The following is a 25,459-nucleotide window of genomic DNA, read 5'->3' as shown; positions in this document are numbered from 1 at the left end:
GCGGTCCATCATGTTCAAAGTGCTGCGCCGTCCTCTTTGGAAAGCAAAGTAGGACAGAAGGTTCACCATTTGTCTCTGTCTCCACTTATCTCACTCATTCTTCTAATCAGTCTGTCATCGCCAACCTTCCCGTTGTCTCCCCTTCACCTCACCCATTCATTTTTTTTTGGATCCCTCTTGTTTTCGACTCCCACCCCGACTCCATCAGTCAGTATGCACCTCCATCTGCTCAGTCACTTCTCAGTGTAAGGTCTACTGCCAGACATTTGACAGCTATATAAATTTTAAATGCGGAGTGCATTTACAACCAGGTAATTAGCCGAAAGGTGCCGCAAAAACTTTCTCGTGACCTTTGATGGCAGATTACCAGAATTGCTAAAACTCTGAGTTAATTTGCAGGAGAGCAGCGACTCACACCTTCAGCAAACCTTCATACGGGGCCAAACTTGATAAGGAACGTGGGAAATTGTTAACGTGATACAGGCTTTTAGACACAAAGTTGCATAGGATGGTAAAGAGATAGGATTTTATTTTCTAATAAGACTATGAAAAGTGTTTCATGCATTTTTCAGCATTGTTAACTAGGCCTGTTCCAATAAATCAATTAATCGCGCAATAAATTAAATAATAATTTTCATTAGCATGATTTATCATTTTTCTTTCTGGATGACAAAACCCTTCAGTCTGGAGCTTTGGTCTCAACTCAACCGTTTTTTTTTGAAGGACAATTTTGGTTAGAGATACTTCAGAATTCATTCTGATTGTTGTTTTGTTGATTTATTTTGGATATTTAAAATGTCTCCCAGTTCCAGTGTTAGATATTCGATATAATTTAACTGTGACAAAGGGATTTTTACCGATTGTTCTCCATCCAGTCCAACCAACTGTGAGCCTTTCTTAAGAAACGTAAGAATCCTGAAAGATTTCAACCGCGTGTATGTTCCTTCTAATGAATAAAATCACAATAAAATACATCGGTTAAAAAAAAAGAAAAAGAAAGTGAAAACATTTGCAAGGTACCGTACGTTGTCATTTTGAGTCTGTAAAAATCTCAACGGTAGACATTGTGAGTAACACGTTCCGATGTTACACGTTCCTCGCTGTGAATAATCGTTGCTGTTTAGAATCATATTGTTACTTATCTCACTATCAAAGCAATGAGGTCTCTGAAAACTTGATTATTAGGATGATAGTGATGCAAGTGAAGCAAGCAGCAGTGTGACTAAATCTTTGTTGCCTGGTAATTGCAGTCTGTGGAGTGACAGAATGAGAACATGGTTTTGTGGTCTTTAGAGGGAGTGCAGGTGGGCTGCGTCTTTGCATATGAAAAGTGTCGGAGGGGGGGAATCTGCAGATTCATCGAGAAAACATTGTGCACGGAACGGAGCAAAGGATGGGATAAAAACGCTTTGCCCAACTTTATGGTTGATGGAAGTTTCCATGTGAAAAAGAAAAACCACATTGGGAAACATGAAAACGGTAACAGAAGACATACGTTAAAGACCTGACCAAGAGGGAGCGGTTGCCTCCTTTGGAGCCAACTTTGACGTCTAGTCTGCCAGAAAGATATCGAAGCTGGCTCAAGAAGGTCAATTAATTAGGCTCTGGGAGGGATGAAGGAGTGGGAGTGTAAGGGTGAGAGTTAAGGGGGGGAAAAAAAATCTCAGCGGGACAAATCAGCTGAGGAACCTGCGGGCGTGGGTGTGAGAGTTCACCGGCTCGCGTGTGTCTTCGTGATTAGTTTATTGCCGAAGCAGTAAAGGAGACCAGTTGGGGAGCAATAACAAACACGAGGGAAATCAAACAGGAGAAACTGCAACTCTCACTAAACATTGCGTTAAGCGGGGTTTGGTGTCTGCTCTCTGTTTGAGCTGCACAGCTGAGAAATAGTAATCATTTTTTTTAAGGCCAAATGGTATTTAACTGCATGGCAGCAGCTGGTGAGAAGAGGAGTTACTCAGTAGTGAAATGAGACAACAGAAGGTTTACTCGGCTGTCTCTGGAGGCACATATAGGCTGCTGGCTTTGGATCAAATCGCTGTGGCTTCTTTTTCTCCATCGCCCGCCTAATCCGGAGCCGTATTTTGTCCCAGGCTTTTAATAAAGAAGGAAACCCCAGAGGGTGTTGATTGAAATGTTGTTTATAACCGTATTACATTCAAACCCAAGAGTTCATTAATCATCCAACCTTTGCTGTCCATTTCTGTATAACTATGTCTCAGAGTTAATCTCTAAAACGAAAACTCCTCGTTTATCTGACGGCTAGAAACTTGAGCAACTCAGAGGGAAAAAGGTGTTTTTTTTGTTGTTTTTTTTAACGAAGTAAACAGCTGCTGCTGTGTGTCTGGGCATCAGAAACACAATTAGGAGCACAAATAATAAAGAACATAAACAGCTTAACTTACAGAAACTAGAAACTCTTTAACCCAATTACATGACAAGACACTTAAGTTGATTCTGCTGTGTGTGAAATTATAAAACAAGTTTACAAGCAACACAAAAAATACAATTTATTTTGAAATGATTTTTCAAGTTTCACAAGTTGAATGCACCCTATATCTGTAGAATATTGAAAAAGGTAAATGTCGCAACAGATTAGCAGTATCTGTACTTTGACATGACATCCAAGATGGGTTGAAAAGAGAAACACAGGCCAATCAGGTTTATTGTGAACATGTGGTTTATTTGTGCTTTCTGCCTATTATCTCTGCTTACATTTAATCAACAATACAGATACTTTCTTTGCCCGATGTGTGCTGAGAAATAGGATCCAACACGGTGCAGTGCCAGTCATCCACCCTGCCTGAGGTCAGAGTTTAAAATGTGCTCGTCTTCTCCTGTGGGGTTATGTGTTCATATTTGTTATCAGTCTCTGCCACTGCATAGCTTTTTATGCTGTCGCTCACCAACTACACCACCATTTTTGAATAAGTCATAAGCCTAAAAAAAAAACAAAAAAAAACATTTCCATATTCTAACAGTGTTCAGAAAATCGAGCTGGTAGAAAGGAGGATGGCTGGAAGGTTGGACCAGTGAGCCCTGAAAGGTATATAAAAGTGAAATACAGAGGACAAAGAGAAGAACTGTAATAAAAAAAAAAGGTGCATGGTTAAATTGGAAAAGAATCAGGTGCAATATGTGGGCAAATCGAGAAAAGGGAATGGTATAGATTTCTTTGTAATGTGTGTGTGCGGAAATGGAGACGCAGAAAATGAGAGGAGAGAAGTTCATGACTGAACGAGCATACACAGCATTTTACTAAAGTCCTTTATATATATGTGTCTTGAGATTTCCTTTCAATATTACCTTATTGGAGCTCAGAGATGTTCAATGTGTGCATCAAATGTCAAAAATTGAGATAATTTACATTTAAAGTGAGTGACACAAAAAGGTGATGTATCAAGAAACCCAGGCCCTGTTTCACAAAAATACTTTAAAATACTTAAATGTGATGAGGAATTTGATTGAGGGCCGGCAATAAGTTAATAAAAATGTCTAAAAATCCTTCTTTTCTGTCGCTTTTGATTTTTAAATGAATGTCACTGGGAGCAAACAGAAATCCATGGAAACTCCGAAGCAGAGAGGATCTCGATACACACGGGAGCCGGAAAATATGCAAAATGCCAAGGTGGTATTCCTCCACGGAGCTCAGTCAATAAAAAATAAAAAATAAATTAAAATCAACCAGCCAGATCATGTTTGTTTACTGTTGAAAATGTCAGTGCCTGTGGCTATAGGCAAACAAACCACGGCGTATAGAGCCACATGCGGCTGAGATTTAATGTTAAATGTTTCTGTGAACGCTTAGGGAAAAATCTCAAATCAGATCAGTAGCTTTTTATCTTTAATTGGAAAGTTTGGGGGTTTTTTTTACTTATGAACGTTAGCTCCCTGCCCTCTTCTTTTATACTAATTTGTCAAAATCAGTCCAAACTAATAAACACTGATTTAAAAAAAAAAATCATAAATGCATGAAGAAAACCTTACATATCACCTCAAAGAGTTAATCAAAAATGTCATCATTAAATCAGTAATGTAAAAATGATCCAAATCACACATAACTCTTACTAATTCTCAGCTCTCTGCTGCCATGTTGTGAATGTTCAACCAGTAATTTGACTGTCCAATTAGAGGCGGTTAGAAAGCTATTCTTTTGACAGAGTGCCAAGATGTAGGACAACCTTACAGCAACTTATTCTTTTTTCTTGTCACTATGGTGAATACTGAGCTGAACATTATTTTTGCCTCTTAATTTCTATATTTCTTGCCAACCGTAATAACGCTACAGCTGATTAGCAAATGTGTCATAAGCAAATTAAAGTTTTCATCTTATTAGAAAGTCACTTCCTTCAAAAGACAATTTTTTCCCCCCTGCATTTAACTTTTTTGGACATCATTGAAAAAGCCTAATTTATTATTAGTATGAGTATTATTTGAGTGTTACTTGAATGTTTGTATTCTCATTTCTGAGCAGGCAGAGAGAAAACATCTATAATCTAAAAGCGTTATCTCCGTTTGCTTTGGCGTTCAGACTAATATTTACCCAACTCTGTGAGTTTCAGGTGGACACAATCATTCCTCACCTCACACCCCTCAGTGTGGAAAAGCTGCACCAGCTGCACCTGTTGACCCGCGCCGCAGCGCAACAGCATCAGCGGGAATCAGGGTCATTATTCTCAGGGAAGCTTAATGGAGAAAGGCACGACTCAAACACCACCTGGGTTAAGAGTTCGGTTTCCCTCTGCGGCCGGCCCGCATTACCATTCTGTAAGCCACTGTGAAATTGGAAGGTCCTCTGGACCAAAACCCGAGACGGACGAGACTCTGGAAGCGCGGTGCAACGGGACAGACAGGGAGGGTTTGGGGGGGGAATGTGCGACGTGGCAGGCGGCACATCTGCGAAATGCAAACGTCGAATCTGGATTTACTTACAATCCACTGGTTACATCAACAAGTGGACAGTGATATTGGTTTGATTTTTGGCTCTAGTTTCCTTTATTTGAAACTGCTAAGACGGAAAAGTAGGTAAAGAGAGACGGAAGACGTGCGGCAAAGGTCATCAGGCCGGGAATCGAACCTGCGACGGCCACGTCAAGGACTGAGGCTTTAACCCCTGCACAGCCACAGCAGCTCCTGCCTGTCATTTTGTTGACTCTGATTTTGTTGCTCGTTATTGTCATGTTTCTGGCCCGTCTGCCTGCTATGTTTCTCTCCTCTGTACTCCTCATCAAGCTCATCTGGTTCACCTGCATGCTGCTGCGCTGGAGCACAATCAGACTCATGCCTTCCACCTGTTCACCAGCAGTTATATTCAGCTCTCAGGCAGGCAGACGGTGCCAGATTTTTGAAAGCCACCGAGTGAGTAGATATCCAGCGTTCTTCCTGACCTGACCACGATCACGAACACATTTTTGACCCTTGGATTTTCCTGCCTTGCCTTGCCCACGTCGGATTCTTCACTGGCTTCTGTTTTCTGGTCTCGACCCTGTTTCTGCCTTTTGACCTCTGCCTCCTGCCTCGCCCTTGGATATTGTCTGCCTGAGATTGCCTGCTAGTACTGGACCCTTTTTCCGTGACCTGACCACTGCTCTTCGCCCAACCCTCAGATACGTTTGTCTGGTCCTGCCTGTCCTAAACCCTGTGCCTCCCAGTCCTGTCCTTCCCTAGGTGTGCCACTTGTCTCTTCCACTGTGCTACCTGGATCCCTCATCCCCCACAACACCAGGAAGGTTAGTGATCTTTTCCCTTACAGACTGTTGGCCTTCCCTTCCTACCTACAACCCTCTAACCTGTTTCTCTGTCCTCAGAGGTTCCTGTTCCTTGCTCGTGGTTCCCCGTCCCTATACCTGGTCCTCAATAAAGACCTTATTGATTTTTACTTTGTGTCTGACTGAAATTTCGGGTCCTCAGGTCTGAACATTACAGTTATGCTGGTTTTGGATGTTATATGGATATTTTCCACCACCTATTTCTATTTTAATCAAAGTTTTTCCACATTTACATGAAACAGTGAATTTCAGTTTGTTTTTCGTCTCTAAAATGTGAAATTATCACAGAAGAAATTAATAAATGTCAAACACCTAACATTTTTGGTCTAGTAGAGAGTGAAAACAACTTGATACACTTGACATAAGACAAAACTAACTTACAAGTAACTTTTCAGAAAGATGTAGGGGCTTCTTTTACATCAATAATTTCTTAATATTGGTGGAAAAGTACTGGTTCAATTGGCAGATTATTTCACTTTTCCCCATGTTGTAAGTGAAATCTATTTTTTTCATCAATATTAAGGAATTATTCACTTAAAACAGTTTCCTATATCTGGTGCAAGATAAAAGTAAACTTTTATCTTGCACCAGACACTAGACAAAAATAATGTGTGTTTTTGCGCTTCATTTAATAATTAATGTTTCATTGAGGAGTAAAGGTCTGCTTGTCCCACATGTCAAATTATAACCTCCTATCAACTTCCTTTATCTTCACAATTATGGGCTACTTTGTTTTTGTATGAAGCCCATTATAAAGGCGTTAGGTTTTGTTGTCGTAACAAGGTAAAATGTGGAAAAGTTCAAAGGTTATGAGCAATTCTGTAAGGCACAGTAGTTCGGTGTCAATCTGTGACTAACCTTTTATTATCCTGCTGAAATGAGCAAATAACACTCAGACGTTCGTTTTCTATCTCTGCTCAGCAGAATATCATCTTTTGTCCTGAATCCAGGTGGTGTGCAGCGGGTTCATTGTTGTTGACGTTTGTTGAAAACAATCGTCCGTATTAGCGGAAATTATCACAGTAAACACAGAGAGCCGTGTGATTAAACTGAAATGGCACAGTGCTAAGGGAAAAAAAACACAGCAATGAGATGAAGCACATTAAAATACCATTGTGGAGAAAAACAAAATGATAATTTTTGTTTTCTAATATACACATACACAGGGCCGTGCAGAGACCACTAAAGGGGCAGGTGCTCAAAAAAAAGGGCACATCTAACTGCATTCTAGGACAGAATATTAACAAAGCCACTCAGCTTTCAGAGTTAATAAACAATGATAAATTACAAAAATGTGAGATATACAATCAAAGCTAAGGAAAACCTCTATATAGAGCATACAACTATGCATATGTAAGATATTTTATTAGTAATCTCTTTCTGCAGGTCTGTTTTGTAATAGGAAAGTATTGCAATATTCAAACCTGCAATTTAGCAAGATATGTAAATCAGAGCTGGACCACCAGACATATTTTGTCTTTACTGAATTACACTATTAAAAATATAAACAAGGGCACAAAGCAACCTTTTAGTGACTGTAATCTATAAAACAAAGAGCTGCCTGTTTGCTGCACTTGCAGTGGAGATGCAGATGGTCCATTCAGGAAGCAGAGCTGCATCAAACTTTAAGGTGGAACTGCAGGAAAAAGAAAAAAAAAGAAAAAAAAAGCAAAAATTGAATTGTTAATGCATATCACCATGAGAAAGGCCTACTGAGTTTTGCTTAAAAACTTTTTTCTCACATGACGTCGTGGGCAGGGCCCAAAATCGCAACAAAATATTTCTGATGTGTGCAAATAAAAGTTTATGTTTGGCAAATAACTTTTTTTTAAGTTCACGAGACAAAAATGAGTTAATTTAGAAAGCAGTTATTTAAACAAAACATTTTGTTTTTAAAAATGAAATCATTACAATTCCAAAAGTTTTGATTACAATTTTATTTTACTTAACTGAGGTAAAAAAAAAATTTCATTGAATAATTGGGAAAAAAATAAACAAATAACTCTGTGAACCAGACCCTAAACTTACTTAAAGTCTGGATTGAGTTTTTTCCCCTTCATAAATGTCACTTTTATTACATTCATTATATCTATCATGGTAATTCAGGGTGAGTTATTTTTTATTCTAAATGAATATCCTTGTTGGACTTTTATTTAAGTGCTATTTTCCTTCAAGATACATTTACCTAACGCTAGAATAAATGAAATGTACATTATGCAGCAAAGGAAATTAGAAGATCTGACACATATCCATTATGGAGATGATCGGTTTTGGACGGGCGATGTGCCCTTATTGCATAATAAATACTAAAGAATGACTGATATCATTAACGATACAGGAAAGAAGCTTTTAGTTATCTTGCTTTGCTAGCAGAATCGTTAGCTAGCAGCTAGCTAGTAGCACAACAACAACAGCCTAATGTCTGTATGATAAAAACACTGAATCGATAGATAAGAACAGTTTCTCCTCACCTGGCTGCCTCCTCCCGCTCAGTAGTTCTTCAGAGAAAGGCAGACGCAGAGGCCTGTCAGTGTCTGTTGTATTTCATTACCTCTCTGCTTAAACCGCGACTCTGAGCTGAAGCAGAAACGATACTTCAACGTTTCTGTTATCTGACAAGTAGCAAGTCTACTGCACTTTATTCACCAAAAACGTTTTTTTTTAATTCACCAAAAACTGTTCTGTAATCTGGAACGTTCGCTACGTTTAGCTCCAGTTAGCCGCTTTATCTCACTGCGGAGAGGCAACTGCGTCATGCGTCACGGGCAAAAGGTCAAAGGTAACAAGGTGACTGGAGGGCTTATTATGTTGTACAAAAAAAACCCAACAAAAAATAATAATAATAATTTTAGTACATGTTATTATGTGTCAGAAGACTGCTTAGAAAATAATAATACCAAAAAAATAAATAAAAATAATAATTTTAAAAAATGACCAAAAGGGCACTTGGGGACAAGGAGCAAAAGAGGCAGGTGCTCAAGCACCCCCAGTCTGCCCCCCCTGCACGTGCCTGCACACACAATAGCCTCTTTCATTTTAGATAAGTTGGTTCTTTCTAATCTGATAATGCGTAGATTGACCGTACATCAGATTAATTTAAACCAAACACTCATTCTGTGAAAACCTAAGAGGCTTTTTAGAGAATATTTGGGAACAATTACCAAGATGAAGACATTAAGGACAGAGCAAGAATTTAAAGTTTTGAACTGTAACTTTCTCATCAATCAACATTCAAGTAGTCAGTGAAAACTTTAAAAGTTTTGGTAAAACCGCAAACTTTCTGAGAAATGATCATCAACCAAAATGATGTTATTAAAGGGGCAGTGTTAAGGAAAATCAACTTCTTTGTCTTGATCCTTTCATGCATGTTTGAGAAATCCTTTAATCTTTAAGCGCCTTGGTGGACCTAGCTCCGCCTTCGAGGATAAAGCTCCTCCTCTCAGTCCACCCAGGCGTTTTGTACAGCTGAACGGTTGCCACGGGAGATTAAAGGATTTCTCAAACATCCATGAAAGAGTCAAAGCAACACTCCAGGTATGTTTATAATGAGGGAATAACATTATAAAAAAGAACTCAAGAAAGTGGATTTTACATAACACTGCCCCTTTAACAGCCATTGTTGAAGGTCCAAAGAGCTGCTCGTGGCTCCGGAGCCACAGGTTGCAGACCTCTGCTCTAAAGCCATGAAGATCCACAACCAGACAGGAGAGTGGCAGTCAGACTTCACTCAGATTTTTCTTCCAGATTCTGACTTGGCTCGGCCACTCCTCTGCCTTTGTCACCGTTTCTCTGAGTCCTCTGAGAGGAATGTCACAGCTTCTAATGGGCACAGATGGTACGACGCCACGAGCCAAGTAATGTGTTAATATGCAAGTCTGTTGCTGAACTCCTTTCAAAGGCATTATGTCAACACGGCGGTTCACCGTTTCTTGACACTCAAAAACAGAAATCATCAAAATTCTATTCAGGGCTGTCTCTTACGTCTGGAATCTGACTCTTAAAGGGGCAGTGTTATGTAGGATCGACTTTTGTTTTAGCTTTAGGTCGTGCCATAATGTCATTCCCTCATCAAAAACAGACCTGGAGTGTCACTTTGATTCTTTCATGCATGTTTGAGAAATCCTTTAATCTCCCATGGCAACCATTCAGCTGGAAGGAACTAGCTCCACCTTCAAGACGAAGCTGTAGTTTCCAAGCTTCTGAACTTCACAGAGCAGCCCTCCCCTGCGACTTCCCCTCTCAGCTCCTTCAGACTAGCCAGCAGCAATTCATTACAACTGTGCGTCTGCTGAATTCATTATAGGAGCTACTTCTCAGAGCAACGCTGGTAAAAATGTCATTAAAGAAGTAATAGAGGAGACATGTTGTGATGACATCCTGAAGGCCGAGTTTCAGAAAGAGCAGGAGTTTCTTAAACAGACAGAGACATTTAAATTACAAAATTACATTTCTTTTAAGCCATATTTGATATATAGAACAATTCTATAACAACTAAAGGGAACATACTTACTTGGTTGTGCAATGAAAAGGATCAATGTGCCTGGAAAACACATAACACTGCCCCTTTAAGACTTAATCCTGCCTTCTAACATCTGAAATCTCAGCAGCGTCTTGTGTTCAGGCGTTCTTCCGTGTAAAGGCTCCGATTCCAGAACGAAGCAATTTATCCCCGGATGTGTGTCATAAAAACTGCGAATAAAAATGTTAAATGTAATTGAACACGCCAACACCTTCACATGACTGACACAAGCTGTTTGTCTATGTCCACCTGACGGTTTGTTAGTCCTGCACTGTAGCAAGATAAGCAAGAGGGAATAAATGATTTGTGTGTGTCCGCGCGTGTGTGTCTTTTTGTGTGTTCCTGGGTAAATGCATGTTTCCTGTCAGCCCATCTGAGAGAACGCCGTGAACCTTTCTGTCACTCTACATCTGCCCACTTGCCACATGCTTGCTAACAAGGACCTAGCTCCTCGCAGGCTAATATTCTACCTGCCCGTCACACAAATAGCCACACACACACACACACACCCATAGCATATAAACTAGGCGGCAGCCAGGCTGCTTTTTGCCGAACTGAGCAGGACTGACTAATCAGCGTGACTCAGATATCTCTGTGGGTCCAAGACCTGGCCGGATGCTTAATGCAGGATGTCAGAAAGTGCCCACACACTCACAAGGAGGTGAAACCTTCCTGGCGCTCCGTGTGTGTGTGAGAGTGTGTGTGCGTCTTCCAACTGTGGTGTCGTTAGAGTCACACTGAGTTTGCCTCTGTCAATAATAGCGTTGAAATAAAGGCGGTGGCGGTGGCGGCTCGGCACGTTTGGCTGTTGCTGCTGCTGTTGTGTTACCATGTGGGCTTAGGTGCTGCAACAGTTAAAACTGTGTCAATGTTAGATATTATCTTCAGCGATGCTCAAAGGACGACGGAGGCTCAGAGAGAATACAGAAAATAAAAGAGCAGAATTGATAAGATGAGAAGAAACTAGAAGGATTTTGTGATCACTTCACTCCTGCACACCTTTGAAGTTTTTGAGATTTTTTTTGTTTTTTAACGGAAAAACTTGGAAGTTTGTTTGGAATAAATTGGGAACAGAATCACTAATATTACATTATACCCATTATGTTCTATAAATCTACAAAAAATAATGTCCAATTATTTTAACTTTCTAAATTATTTTCCTTTTATAATTCATGATGAAGAAGAAACGAGCAGAGACACTATGATTAAAAATATACATGAAATGGTCTTTTTACCATGTGGAACAAGACAACATATGAATAGAAAAATATAGTTGGGAATTGTTAAATTAACACAGAAAATTTAATTAGAAAGAAAATATTACTTAAAATGATGGAGTGACAGTTTGGCCCACCCAATAAAAAACTGCGCTCATATTGGCAATACCACATCAAGTTAAAGCTCAATCTGGCCCTGTCATCTAATGACTCTTACATAAAATTACTTACATTTTGTACGAAATGTTTCAGTAAATAATTTGCTGGATTAAATCAATAACTTTTGGATGACTGATTCCCAAGGATGATAGATTTATTTTTTTGTTTTGGACTTTATAACAGGGCAACCTAAACATATTACACTCACAAGATGGCGACCTAAAAAGTAGTATACTTTCAAGATGGCTGCCTCAATGAGAGTAAAAGAAGCTAGCATGTTGCTATTGCTATTTTAGGAATCCCTTCAAGTCCAACATGTGCTTTTTTTGTGGATGTAGTTCAGCACCAACCAGAGAGATGCCGATCACCCAGGAACAAGCAAAGTTAAAGTAGAGAACGACACCATTTTGTTTTTTTCAGTATTTTCAGTTTGGATTTAAAAAATGCAGACTGAGTTCAGTGGGCACTTTTATCTGAGTGCATGTACGTGACGGATTCTACTTCAGCTTGAAATGCTACATTTAGCAACTTATTACAAATATGGTTAAATAGATATTGCACAAATTGCTTTCAAGGTGATTTATTGGAGAGCGAGCCATAGGCAGCTAAGTAAGGATCGGAAAATAAAATGCTTTTGGCAACGGGAACAAACTTTTTAAAAAAAATGGATTTAGACCTCTAAGCGACTCACGCAGACTATTTAGCATCAGACGAAGACATTATCTGTAACAGCAAGATGTGCACTAATAGCACATCAAACTCTGGGAGATCTTTTTTTTTTCTTCACTACATCAGTTCCAAAATATGAGATTGCATTTCACAGTTGCAGCGCGGCTCTATTCATCTCCATCATAAAGCGGAGGTACGCCACTGAGAAGAGATGAAAACCCTTTAATTTCTCCATATGTTTTCATCCACTGAATTTATTCACTGGAAACATATTTTCACACCAAAAAGCTGTGAGGAAAACTGGATTTTAAACAAAACAGTGAGAAATGTGTACTGGTTTAGGTGAAAAAACAACAACAATGGATCTGATATGAAACTTTTCTCCATTTAAAAATGCTTAAAAATACACTTAATTACATGTTTGCTTTTTATTTTAAAGTTCCTTTAGATTATTTCAAAAGATGAGCACTAAATGAGGTATTTTCAAAAGTGTGCCTTCCTTTCGAGAAGCAGGTGCAGCATCAGCAGAGCACACAGGTTTCCTCTCCCCTCAGTGTGTTTCCATGTGTGCGTCTCTGGCAGGTACAGATGAGTTAGCGGACCAGTAATAAACTATTTAGCACTGAATACTTAGCGAGCTGCACGCTGCTGAGCACACACGCCTGCTGAATATGAATTCACCAAAGCAACAAATATGCCATCTTGCAGTGCTGGAAAAAAAATAAATAAATAAAATTGGTTCTGGGATAAAATATAGTTTCTGTTGATGTTTTTTTAAGAGTTGAAACAGAATTACACAGGTCATAAAAAGCAAAACCGCTGCACACGTGAGGCTAACCTGACCCTTGTGTTTTTCAATTCTCTGACAACTGAAAAACACAAACTCAAGTGAACTTCTGTTTCAACCAGTGTTTCAGCTGTAACAGTTATATCTTTTTTTTCCTGTTTTTTTTTTTTTTTTGGCAAAGATCTCTATGCAGATGGAGCATAAGTCCATGGAAATTCACCTACGTGCAAACCCACACAAAGCTGAGGGAAAAACACCAGTTCATAAATAGAGATGGAAAAAACACCGCCTCGCAAAACAAAAAAAACCCCAAAAAAACATTGGATGTAAATACAGCGAACCACTGGAAACAAATCTTAGCTGTCAAATGTGTTTTTCCCCCCCTGATTAATCAGACAGAGGCGGATGTGTGTGTGTGTGTGTGTTACGGGAAAGCGTGCCTTGAGGTGGAATCGAAGCAACATGGAAGACGTTTTTGTTCTCATCATAAACGCATCAACTACTCAAACATTCCCCCCACCACAGAAATCCCTCGTATTCAATCAAACTGGAGTAATTAATATATGTTTTGTGGGTAGTAGCTGTTCTCTTCACCTCTGATCTTTTCCACTTGCTGAAGCTGTGTGTCAGATTTTTCCAAGAAAAGCTGAAAGAGTTTCTACCCGGTGATGAATGCGATGCGTTTTCTGCTTAATGGAGAGTATTTAATTTGTTCTGAAGAGCTTTATGAACTCCTGTAGATAAAAATAATAACTATCCTCTGTCTAATCAAATGCGCGCCTTCTGGCCACGTTAATGACAGATGTGGGACAAATTCCGCAATCACAGCCAAATTGTAATTAGAATAGTACAAAATTCTCCTAAATGAAGACTGTGTCATCACTTAGAGACCCCCGCTCAACTACTTTACAGCATTACTTACACACTAAAATAAAAATACGCAATCATTTGCAAAATGGTCACTAAACAATCTGAAAAATCATAATGAGTAGGGATGCACCAATAAATCAGCAAGCCGATAAATGTGTGTTTGTATAACAACTTTTGAGCTGAACTCAGCATCTTTTATTTTTTCTATGTTCAGCAACATTTCATACCAAAAAACAAAACAAAAATGGAATCGGCAGATTAGGCTTTTTAAATATTGCAGATCGGCCAGAAAACTGCCATCGGTGCAACTCTAATAACTAGATGAAAAACTCTGGAAATCTAATTTCAGTCTAAACACTGTGATCCAGACTCAAAACGAGAAACAAATATACGACCATTTAAAAACAAACAAAACTGAAATAGTTGTGACTATTGTCACAATAACTGTGTATTTAGTTGTTTGTCTACTTTAAAAATTACCTTTAAATTGTCTTTTTCTTTAAAAGTGGAGCAGCTACAAGCACATTTGGACTGGGTGCATCTGTATCTCATGTGTGTCTGCATGTGTGTGTGTGTGCGTGTGCGTGTGTGTGTATGTGTGTTCGGTGGCTCGGCGCTCGCTGCTGGATTTCAGCACCGTGGACAGATGTCTAAAAAGCTGAGCTCATCTGGCCATGAAGGATTCCAGCACCTTGGACGGAGCCAGCGCCTAATTTAGCCGCGTTGCCGAGGAACCTTTCAAAACATCAGCCTTCGTTTATTCATTCTCTCATCCAACTTTCTTTTCTTCCTTTTTTTTCCTCCTCCTCCTCCTTTGAAGGTTCTTGGCCAGTAAAGCCCATTAGGTGAGATGTGGAAAGACACTTTGGACAGGCTACCAGTCCAACGCAGAGATAACACGGACATGCAGACATTCACAGTCATCCCTGAGGCCGTTTAGGAGGTTCAAGTCGACCTGAGCTGGACCGTTTGGAATGTGGGTAGAATCCAAAAAGAAAAAAAAAAAACACATACTTATTCCTCACACACACGTAAGCAGGCACACCGATCTGTCAGAGTTTGAAGTCGCCACTAATTCAAAGCATAAGTAGCAAACTTTCTAAAGAAATCCAATTGCAGCAAATCTTATGACAACATTTTGGTTCAAGCCAGGTTCTGGTTTCACAAAGAACTAACTAACTAACAAAGAACTAACGTGAAAATATTAGAAAGCTTTATTTCTGTAAAAATCAAAGAAAAATTGCACAGCGAAAGGTGAAAGTTTTTAAAGCAGCTTCATCAAAAAGAAAAAGTTTTGATTTTTTTTTAAGACATTGAAACATTTGCTGTTAAGTACCATTTTGAAAGCTGGATGTTAAGCTGGTTTCTTACCTATTATTCTGCGATCATCACTGCTGCATTAAAATGAAAGAGCGGAAGATAAAAGGTCAAATGCTTTGGGGGGCTACAAAATAAAGAACAAAAAATAACATCTTGTTTACGATCAATACAGTGAACACCTTTCGCATTCCATAACAGAAAAAATATAGATAGATCTGTGTTTTAGTTTTCCTTTTGTTTCTCTCTTTCATGCCTACAGTGTTTAATGTCTCAGAAAACTTGGGAAATTGAACATAAAGTTTATATTTATTTATTTGATTCTGTTTGTTTCATCACAATTAAAATCGTACATACAGACGTATATTCACCGTCGTGTTTTGTGTGTTTGAAGGAGGTTCAAGCAGAGGACAGGAACTTGAGAGTAGAAGGTTTAACAAAAGTTAAAAAAAGAAAACTTGAACCAGGTCGATAGGAAATGGGGCGTGGAATAAGTTACAGGCAAAGGAAGAATCCAAAACAGAAGCAACGAGAAACCAGGAGCATAAAAACTGAGGCAGGGGAGGAAAGTGACAGATGAACTAGAAGAGCCAATTAGAGGTGATGCAGAACATTTGTGACAGAGCAAACTGAAGGAGAGAGACTTATCAAGACAAAGGAAACTGAACTGAAAGGATCTGTGAGTCGATGAAACATAAACAAAAACACTAAGAAATGAAACCTAAGGTTTCATTTTAAGCTGACCTATTATATCTAATCCCACATATTTAGTATTTTTACTTGTGACGTCAATCGATTAAAAATTCGATCATATTAATCACACCAGCCCTGTGATTAATCACGATTAATTGTTATGCCTAACTTTGTGAGTTTGAAACATAAATATGTACGTAGTTGTACATATTTAATTATTAGTTGTTTTTTGGTTTTTTTGTAGCAGGAAGCAGGTGATGTATTCTCCCATTGCTCGACAGTAGCTAGTGGAAACTTACTTCATTAAATACTGTATGTTGCAAGTAGTAGAAAACTTGTTCAAATATATTCAATTCTCAGTGTCCTGCCCCGTTTTGATGCCCTGGGCAATTGCCCAAATCAAAAACCTCCAAAGTGTGCATGTTTTCAATAAGCGTTAAATAAAATGTTTTATTGTCTCAAATCAAACATGTCTGAAGATTCTCAGGTTTTCTGGTTTTTATATTCAGGAAGGTTAAAACAAAGTCATTTTATTTTAAATGTTAATTTTAAAAAATGTCCGTCTCTCGGTTCATTTCCTATTGAGGTTACGCGACGAGGCGCCAGTCGCTTCAACCAGCCGAGCCACCGGTGTAATGCATGATGTAAAATTTTGAGCTCGGACGTGAACACGCATCATAGCGACGTGACACGAGAAAGTTGAAACATCCAGAACTCAGTTGAGTCCAGAACTCAGTGAAACGGCTGTGGATTAGGAAACCTTCTGCAGGACAAGGAGAGGATTCTAGGTCAAAACAGACACTTTGATTAGTCTGCATTATGTAATATTAACATGTTCAAATGTTCAAATTAATCACAGACATTGATGCGTTAGCATTGACAGCCCTAATTTTAAGTTAATTTGGTCAAGTTTGGAAGAAATATAAAATCCTCCACTTGGTCATGAAAAGATGTTTTTTTCCATCTGAAAACCTCTCCAGTTTGAAGTATCTGTGGCTTTTCTTAGCATTGAGCTGATTTAAAACACTCACGATTACAGTGTGTTTGTATGAAATTGCTTCGCTGTCATTGACCTTCTAGACGTTTGAGAAGTTTCCCTGCTTGTGCCACACAAGGCGCGATGCGTTTCAGGACACTCTGAAGTGTTGATCGGTTGAGAAGACTTTTCCTCAGGCACTAAAAGGTCGCCAGGTGCTCGACTAAATCATTAACAGAGTCGGAGAACAGCAATTCCTAAATTATGGCAATGGTCATAATGGAAGATTTTCAAGGATATACAATACAAAAGTTTAGAAAAGCTTTAAAAGGGGCATTTAGACCAAAGGAGGCCACAACTGGGAAATGACAAAGTGAGTAAGGCCATGCTAGCACAGTTCATACAAAAACAAAAAGTCTTAAAATGAACATGAATGATTCTGTTTTTCCGGAAGGGGAGATAAACACACATTTCTGAACCGCAGCTAAACATTCTGTTATCTTTATAGTAGTGAAAAAAAAAATCCAAATCAAAGGTAATCTGGTTGTTTTTGTTTTGTTGTTTTGGAATACAATATATAATTTTTTTGTCTTTTCATAGTCTACTTTTCAATGTGTGTGTGGAATTAAGCTCTAGCTTCAGGACAGCTCATATTGACCACACGTCAATTTTTACCTGCCATAAGGGGAATTTGCCCACACTGTGACAATCAATGACTTGAAGGAATTGTATATTATCGACCAACAACCAACTGTGAAGACGTGTGGCTATGTGACTATGATAAGAACTGTTTACAATCTATCACTCAGGCTTATGATGGTTTGATAAGGCTTATTATCATCTGTCATATTTCATTCTGAGAGACCAAGAGCACAGCATCACAGTCAACAGAATGCATTCCTTCAGTAATTATGCCAATATTTCAAGCAAATATTTCAACTTAAAAGAAAAAAGCTAAATAAAATACAATTCACATTCCACCTTTCATGGATCACGACTGCAAAACTAACTGCACAGAAACATGGGATGGTACTGGTTAGTGCGGGGGAAAAGTGTTGGCCCATTTCCTGATTTCGCATTTTTCACACGGAGCCATGCAGGTTTCTTTTTTTCTCCCTTAATAATAAACATCCTCATTTAAATACTGCATTCTATGTCTACTTGTGTTGTCATTGACCAATATTTAAATTGGTTTGATGTTGTGAGTAACTTCAATGTGACAAACACGCAAAGAAAATAGTAAATCAGTTAGGGGGCAAATACTTTTTCACACCACAGTATAACAGCTTAAAAAGATTTGTTTTTACTTTCTTTTTTATAGAGACTGGTGGAGTCCACACAGTTCTCACATTACATGAGTGATAGTCATGGGGTTGTTGTTAAAAAGGCAATGTTGCCATTAGCCTTCACTTGTAGGTGGCACAATGAGAGGGCCCTGGTCACAAGATCTAAAATGTCTGAGATTTTAGAGTTCTGTACTGGAGAGGATTAGGCTCACTGAAAAGAAAAAAAAATCTGACTTCAATTGCAGAATTTTCACTTTTATTCTCAAATTTCTGACTTTTTTTCCTCAGATTTTTGCATTTAAAGTAAGAATTCTGACTTTAATTCTCATTCATTCCCTTTCATCTCAGTATCCCGCCTTTGATCTTGGAATTGTGCCTTTGATCTCGGAATTCCACCTTTGATCTCAGTATTCCGCCTTTGATCTCAGATTTCTGCCTTTGATCTCAGAATTCTGCCTTTGATCTCGGAATTCTGACATTTTCATCTGATATTTCTTACTTTTTTAAAATCAGAATTCAAGTTTTCATTTCAGAATTTAATTAAATCAATGTAATTTCTATTTGGGATCAATAAAGTATTTTTGAATCTGAATTGAATTTGAATTCTGAAAAAAAGAAAAGTCAAACTTTAGTTATTTTTTTCAGTGGCCCTAATCCTCTTTCATATCTCTGTAAATTAGAACCTAAGGAAGAAAGGAAGGAAGTTACAATGAAATGGCCATACGTGGGTCTTTAAATGATAAAAGTCATAATAAAAATAGTTTAGATCCAAATAGGAATATATGAAAGCAAACATCTTAAACAGTGAGCTGCTGTAACTGGAGGTCAGGCTCCTCCTCTGGACAGTATTTACCTCCTTCATGTGATTATACTGCACATTTTGGTTTCCTTATAGCTGATGTGTTGTCACAGTTGTAAGTGTTTTCCAGTGTTATTTTCTGTGCACTTTGGTAGCCAAGCAACAACATTTTGTTGACAAATTCATGGTGCAAAAGTAATAAAAAAAGATTATGTCAAAGTGTCTAAGTGCAAATCTGCTCTTGTTTTTAATGCATTTTCATGCATTTGAACATAAAAATATTCATTTCTGGCGTGGATGGTGGAATATTACAAACAATTTAATCCTCAAGATGACAATCTTTCCAAGAAACAAACCTGCATTCTAAAGATCTACAGTAGATGTCAGTATTTAGCACATTACATTCCAATATTTTTAGGCAACTTTGAATTCTCACAGATATAGTATTTTGTTGTTTTTTTTTTTACATCGCCACACACGTTTCTCTGTGGTATAACATATTTTATTATCATTTGTTACTGACATTTAGGACATTTAAAACCAGGTTGTTGGATTATCTTTGGTGATCATTCTTTGCAGCCATTAGAAAATATTTAGCGTATTTTCTGATCAATTATTCCTCTGTTATCTTCCACAAATTAACTCCATGCAAGCAGAAATGAAAACAGCTACCAGTTAGTGTTTTTTGTTTTTCCCCTGTGTGTGGCTCAGATTCATTATTGCATCTCGGTGTCACAGCCACACGCTAATAGCAGGCATGACGGTCTGAGTGCCTCTCACCTGTTGATAAATGTGTGAACACACTTCACAGCCTGGCACATTTTGTGTCAAACTGTCACAGTGGCAGACTGCGCTGAATAGGATGTTTACCGCCTTCTCAGCTTTGGTGAAGAACAAAAAAAAAGAAAGAAAGAAAGACAAAAAAAAATAAAAAATGAGGCACCATGTTGAGTCTAATTACCTCAACTGCAGTCCAAACTGTTGAATGAGCCCACAGAGCTCATTATGGCAGGGAGGCAGCAGAAATCAGGCACCATTTTGTGTATCAGAGCGTTAGCTGTGTCAGTGCTGCGTTAATTTCAGCTCAAAGATAAGTAAATTCAGATAACACGCCGCCGTGGTGGATCCATTTCAAAATGTGGTTTTAACTGATTTTGGTCGTGTGTGTTTCATGTTTTTATGGGTGGGGGAAACAACCACTTCGCAGCTCAACGACGTGAAATCAGGAACAAAATGAAGCTAATATTTCAGAGAACTTCAAAATAGCACTAGAAATGTGAACTGTGCATTTCCAGCTGATGTTTCCAGATGTTTGCAGACTCTCACACGAGCCGGCAGCGTTCCGAAATGTGCCGCACAAATCAATGGGAAAGCACAAGGTGAAAACTCAAAACAGACAATTTATGAATGTGGCCGCAAACGGGAGAAGGAACAAAACAAGCCGGAGTGAAAGGAGCGGGAGGGGAGAAAATAAAAAAAATAAAAATGTTGTTAGAGCTCCAGCGAGTGAGACAGCATATGCAGTGTAGATATGGGGGCGGACTTTGGATCTAATGAGGGAATGTTCGGCAGCCTACAGCCACCAGCAGAGGAACATGTAGCTTTTTTATTTATTTATTTTCTGGTATGAAAGCCACCGCAGTCTGCCAGGAAGTACTTCATTTTTTTCTTCACAGTGCGTGTGTTTGTGTAAATACAATAAGCGCAACGAATTGGAACAACCACCCAAAAGAGAAAAGTCTAGTGAGCAAAATTCTTAGTGACAATAGAGAGGAGAGTTTGTGTTGTGAAGATGAGCTTTTGTGAATTTGCTGAAGGTTCAACATTTATTCCAGTATTCTGTGAACCAAACTGAATGTGGGAGAATTTAGCAAAAACTCTAATCTTCTTATAAAACTACAGCCTCATGCTGCATTTAGGTGTTTTTGGACGTTAGAGTGTTAGGGCCACTGTACACAAGTTGTATTAAAACAAGCTGATAGGACATATTGTATGGATGATGATGATGATAAAATGCTATATTTTCTTCATTTTTAAGTTATTTATCCTCCTCTGTTGTAGAGAGAGTCAAACCATCAAAAGGGCTAAAAAATAGTTTATTGAATTAAAAAAAACGTTATCAATCCCAAACGATTCCCAATTAAATGTAAGTCAAATTATTGAAGATATTTCAAAGAGTCATTGTTCATTATGATGGCTGCAAACAGGAAGGATCTTCTGTTGCAGTCTGTATTACAGCGAATTTGAAGGAGCCTCTGACTGAAGACACTCTGTTTTTCTATGATAGTCTCGTTAAAAGAGAATGCTTAGGGTTGGTCATCATTTTTTTGGATTCTATGTAAAATCTGTCTCACATAAGAAGCCTTCGCTAAATGTACATGTATGTGCAGCCATATTGGATTCTAGAGTCAGAGTTTAGAAGTGGGAATTTCAGAATTCCCACTTCGGCATTTTGAACCTGAAACTCAGAGAATCTACTTCAGAGTAGGCATGTCCACAACCCACTGGGTTTCACTTGGCTTTCTTGGATAAATAATGTTTACCAGTGGATATTATGCTCTGAATTTGTCTGCACTGCGAGGTAATTAGAGTTGAAGTGGAAGGTATCTAATTAAATGCAAATCTGTCAGCATGATTAGATTGGTTTGACCTTATAATATATAACAGGACATGAATAGAGTCTCTGTTTTGTAAAATACCTTGAGATAACATTTACTGTGAGATGGCGCTTGTCAAGTGGACTAAATTGAATCTTTCACACAGTTATACAATCATTTCTAGTATGAAGGACCTAAAGCTGCAGCATGTAACTTTTAGAAAAAATATGCTTTGCATATTTGTTAAAATTATAGAGGTATTTCATAATACTAATAATAAGACACATAATCTGTGAAAAAAAAGTAAATCAAGCTCCTCTGTCTTCTAACTGCAGAAATACACCACTCAGTCAGAAACAACCAATCAGAGCAAGGAGGAGGGTCTTAGCGCTGTCAGTTATGTTTGTGTATGAACCGCTCACACCTTCCCCCTTTTCTCTGTGCTACGCTACAGCTGATTCACCACACTGAAAGCTTGCAGAGAATGCTAAGGCTAGTTAGTTTTGCCACAAATGACGGCAGACGAGCAGTATTCCTGTGACAGTACGTTGTTTCTTCGCCATTAGAACATTTAGTAGCGCGTACACGAGCTTCAGTGACAGCGCTAAGGCCCTCCTCCTGACTCTGATTGGTTGTTTCTGACCAGGAGAGGTGCGTTTCTGCAGAAGGCCAAAGGTATTTAAATGTTTTTGATTAAATTCTGAGTGAAGTTCAAAATTTTAAATCCCACAATTTGGCCACTTTAAATTGCAACCTTTTTCTTTAACTTTACAGCTATGAGTAATTGTGAACCCTAACTAAACCAAAGTTACTGCCAGTGACCTCCTGAGATGATAACAAATAGAGTCACAAAGATGCATTTTCTTACTGTGGGAAAAGATTATGATTCGATTATGGCTGAAATCATTGGAGGTAAAAGTTGATATGAATCAGCTCTTTAGCCAGTTTAAATCGACACATGGTCAATGTGAAACGACGAAAGGAAAGTGGCTTTTCACAACACAAAAGCATGAAACGGCAAAGGGCTTCAGGCTTAAAAGACAAAGTGTTTGTCTGCTTTTACTTCGGAACATTTTACTGTCAACATTTCCAACTTTAATCAGAACAGAGCACAAAGAAGAGTTTGCTTTCATCTTTAACTCTTATGCATCATTTCCCATCTTGATGGACAGTGCTGTCAGATCATTTCAAAATAAGATGCAGTTTTGATTCTCATCATGTCGGATCCCGCAGCAGGACACACTCAGGCTCATTTGTGGATGATGGATTTTGCTTTTAAGTAAATGGCAGGAGACTGTTTTGGTCTAACAAGCAGTCAGAATGGGTTTCTGACAAGTGCCTTGGATAAAATAGAGGCACCTTTCAAATCAAAGACAAAACCGCATGAAGACAAACCCGGAGAGGCCTATAAAAAGACATTTTAAAAGGGTATCTGCGAGATAAAATGTGAAGAGGGGGAGATGTGGGGTTTTAAATTGTGCAAACACTCGACATTTATACAGGCAAAGGCGAACTTGGAATATACTGTAGGTTGTGCAAAAGTGCAGGCAGAAGAGTTTATTAAAGCCGGAGCGCGTGACTTTTACAGAAATGCTCTTTTTACATATTTGTTGCAGCTGTTACTTTGACATGACAGTTTGGTGTGAGACAGATAATCCGTGAAAAAAGTCAAGCTAATCTGTCTCCTCACAGTGCTATCTAGAAACAACCAATCAGAGCCAGGAGGAGTGTCTTAGCATTGTCAATCAACCTTGTGTACATGCTGCTCATCCACCTCCCTCTCTGCTACGCTACCACTAGTTCACAACAACATGACCTAAGGCTAAGGCTAGTGAGCCTGGCCAATTATCATGACAGATAAAAGGTTTTCCTGCTGTGGTAAGTAGTTTCTCCACTATTAGCACATTTAGCAGCGCGCTCACAAGGTTGACTGACAGCACTAAAACCCTCCTCCTGGCTCTGATTGGTTGTTTTTGGCCATTGGTGCATTTCTGACAGCAATAGTAGTTTACACTGTCACGACATGGTAGTAGTTTCAACAAATATGTAAAAAACCATATATTTTTTTAAGATAAATACTGCCGGTAAAAACGAACACATGCAATACTAAAATAACTCACTGTTAATAACTTGAAGTTGTCCTCTTACCACACCTGCAAAGCAAAAAGGCAGCAAATCTAATATGCACACATCCAGAATACCTTCACTCAGGTGACTGTATCCTCTACTAGATGGCTATGGCCGCTGAAAAAAAACAAGCAGGCACAAGGTCAACAACCCCACTGACATCTGTCCTTCTTAAGGTTCCGCTGAGCCTTCAAGCTGCCTCATCCCATTCTGCATCTGACACACACACACGCACACACACACACACACACACACACCAGACTCTGATAAGTGTCCGACAGAAGACAACATGGCATTTAATTCGTCCTACAACCTAATTGGTTTAATTGAAAAGCACATCTGAAACAAGGGATGCACCGATCCATTTTTTTCACTCCTGATACCGATACCGATATCTGCCACAAACTTTCTGTCAAATGGTTCAGAAAGAGTAATTAGAAATTTTAAATATAGTGTAAAATTAGTAATAAAGCATGGTGTCGCTCAGAACACATAGCATAGAATTAGACTTAATAGATCTGCCCTTATGGATGGGGGACATTGTTAAGATACCTGATCTAGATTTATTTTAGATATGAGGACCAATACAGATAGTAATATCGGCACATCTTTATCTATAACAATCAGAAACATTGATAAAGTCCTGTGTGAAAACAGATAAACCTTTTTAAACCTATTGAATCAAATACATTTCATATAAACCACAGCTTTTCTCTTTGAAACTTAAATCAAAATTCCAGTCTTAAAAATCAGTTATTTTTTGTTGTTGTTTTTTATCTCTCTCTCTGGCTCCGATATCATCTAATCATCTTAGTATCACGGATGCAGTGAGGCGTTACCATCGCACTACCAGAGCCTCCTGTTTCCAGGTCCTCTCATCACTGGCTCTCTTTTTCAGTCTCGCTTTCTGTCTCCTAATTTACTATTCACTGCATTCCCAAGTTAATTGCCCAAACTGAGAGAAATAAGGTCTGTAACAAAGACGCATGCAGCTGGAGACCGTGAATCCCCTCATGTAGGTGAACCGGTTTACCGCCTGCATTTAACCGCTGTTGTTTTTGACATCTCTTTTTTAAAGAGTTCTGTACAAGACGCCGACATTATGCAAGAACACGGTCTCATGTGAATGTATTGGGCTGAAACGCTGGTGAAGTCACTCGGTCCGTAATCAGGGATTTCTGCTTCTGCCTGCTGTGCAGGGAGACGCAGCAGCGAAGCTCCCAGTGACATTTAAGCGAGGCTTGGCACTGACAGCGTGCCAATAAAACATTGTGACCGTTGTTTTAATTGGAGCCCCCAGATATTTGGTTTGGTTTGTTAGATCTGGTCACTGTATTTGGTTAGGTTAGGGTGATAGGGCGGCTGGAAGTCTCACAAATTTTGATACCTGTAATATTTTCAAGTGGGCATGTTATTCCAGAATTTATTTGCTGAAAGCAAATTATCCATGATCCTTCAACGGTTATTTTCTCACTCATGATAATCCAGTCGACTCGGTTTGATTGGGAAGCAAAGTTGCAACTTTTGTTACATTTTCAGCTGTTGCGGTTTGCTTTCACACTGTACTGAGTCAAACAATTCAAATCAATTCAAAAAACTGCTCCCCTCCTTGCCTGTGGGGGCGCTGCGCCAAGAACCACTGAAAGAAACGACATGAAAATATCTGAAGAGCACA

The 25,459-nt window shown here is 38.8% G+C and overlaps 1 protein-coding gene and 1 long non-coding RNA gene across 4 annotated transcripts in view; one reads left to right on the top strand and one right to left on the bottom strand.

The window, feature by feature from the left end:
- The window catches only part of elfn2a (extracellular leucine-rich repeat and fibronectin type III domain containing 2a), a 214,969-nt gene that overhangs the window by 177,659 nt on the left and 11,851 nt on the right, over window positions 1-25,459 (bottom strand). The window lies entirely within an intron of this gene.
- On the top strand, window positions 4,301-5,878 carry LOC108166587 (uncharacterized). The gene is made up of 2 exons (XR_001776942.2): window positions 4,301-5,729; window positions 5,808-5,878. It is a non-coding gene; the product is annotated as an uncharacterized LOC108166587 (long non-coding RNA).

The sequence above is a fragment of the Poecilia reticulata genome, chromosome 1 (genome assembly GCF_904066995.2).
Source record: "Poecilia reticulata chromosome 1, P_reticulata-male-v2, whole genome shotgun sequence".
In the NCBI taxonomy this organism is placed as follows: domain Eukaryota; kingdom Metazoa; phylum Chordata; class Actinopteri; order Cyprinodontiformes; family Poeciliidae; genus Poecilia; species Poecilia reticulata.
Note: the sequence above shows the minus strand (reverse complement) of the source record. Positions and strands in the feature narration are given on the sequence as shown.